The sequence below is a fragment of the Habropoda laboriosa genome, unplaced genomic scaffold (assembly GCF_001263275.1).
Source record: "Habropoda laboriosa isolate 0110345459 unplaced genomic scaffold, ASM126327v1 scaffold22, whole genome shotgun sequence".
Lineage (NCBI taxonomy): Eukaryota > Metazoa > Arthropoda > Insecta > Hymenoptera > Apidae > Habropoda > Habropoda laboriosa.
Genome location: NW_017100261.1, coordinates 2361903 through 2363767, shown reverse-complemented (window position 1 = coordinate 2363767; position 1865 = coordinate 2361903).

Here is a 1865-nt window from a genome sequence, read left to right as displayed (position 1 = left end):
ACTAAGGGTGAAATCTAGCATCGACTTATCTTTCTCAGCATCCAGAAAGAAAACCAAATGCTAATATTCCCTCAACTTTGACACCTACGGTATTGAACAAACGTTCTTCACCCTATGTATAGAACAAAATAGCTTCGAGTCTATGATGGAGTATAAATCACTGTGAATTCTGATTGCAATATCAATTTGAAAGACCACCAGGGTAAACGTAGATTCTTCAGCTTCCGGTTCTCCGTTTTTTCTAACGGTAACTCGAGGCTATTTAAGGGTAATCGGTGTTTCGCGTTCTTCTGTCGGGAAATATTTCGATTATAAACAGCCAGAGAATCGGTGGGTAACGTTGGTTTAACACCTCCTAAGCGCCGGCGCCAGTTCTCCTCTTCGCGCTCGGACCACAGACGGGTTAAAGGGTTTTCCTCTCGTGTCCCTCGCGGAGTCCCAACCGAGGGAAACGGTTCCTCTAGCCCGATGATATTTCCTTTCGTTTATTTTTTCTTCTTCCTTTTTCTTCCCTTTTTTTCGGAGGAGAGGGCAGATGGAAGAAACGGCGTTCGTTCGCTTATCGTGATTGATTGTACCGTAATTTGGATGTCATAGGAATGCGACTTTTTTATCCGCGGTGATGGATTGTCCCGCGGTTCGGATCTAACGAGGATAAATTTGCCTCGGACAGGGTTGATCACTCGTCGAAATACGCGTCATTGTGCGTAACGAACGACCGATTCGAGGAAATGGTAATCTTCGTCGATGCGAACGCGGCGGGATTACGCGTGCAACCGATTCTCTCTCGCCTCGCGGTTCGCAAAAATAGATAGCTGTTTGAAGAAGAGAAGGAAAAAGAAAGCGGAGAATCTGCGAATTGTTCAAAGGAGAAATTATACAACGACGACGAACAAGGAAATCGAGTTATAATAGTAGGTATTCGGAAAAGATGAGAAAGAAACACAAAGAACCGTCGGTAGTAATTTTTGCGAAGAATATCCGGTTTAAATCGTCATTGAGGAACGATCGATTATTAAACGAGCGATACAGGTATCGAATTCTAGCGACGGAAAGGTTCGAGTAGAGCCGCCTGCACGTTAGCATATTAATGACAAAACGATAAAACCGGTATTTTATTAGGTCTAATATCGGTGCAGCGTTATCGAGCGAAAATGAGAAATTACCGATAACCGTCCGATATTGTTCGTGAAATATTTTCTTTTTCTTGCCCCCCCTTACAGGCTCCGGTGGTTAATTAGCTCCGGCTCTACTCCTGAAAATTCCCAAAGCGCCGCGAATTAAATTCCCCATTTCCCCTCTCCTCTTTCCTCCACTCTCTCTCTTTGGTATTTCATTATGCGGCACATTCTTTCTTCTTATTCTTCCGCGGACTTTCACGTAGATAGCGAGCGGGGCAAACTTAAACCGCGAAAAGGGTTTCGCCAAGAGTGCATTAGCATATTGGAGAAAAGAGGGGTTGGTACGAAGGAAAATATTGACAATGAAGGTATCGGATCACATTGGAACCGATGGATTTGCGTAGCGGCCGCAATCGTATCGATTACTAATTCACCGTCACCTCGACGCGTCGTCTTATGTTTAATTGTCGACTCGATTAATTAACCAACCCCTCTCCCCAACCGTTCTTCCCCTTACAATCGTGACTTGCGTATTTTTTTTTTTGCTTCTCTTTCTCTTCGACAGTTGACAATTAACGCGATTTAATCTTTCATGTCAGTATATAGAGGGACTTGGAACTGAGATTCTTGGAACGGGGAGAAGTTTCTTTCGTTGAGTTTAACACCGTCGCGAGGAATTTGTCTATAATTCGTATTACAATCGGAGGAAAACAGTGGAATAAAATGAGAATTTTCACACGGAAT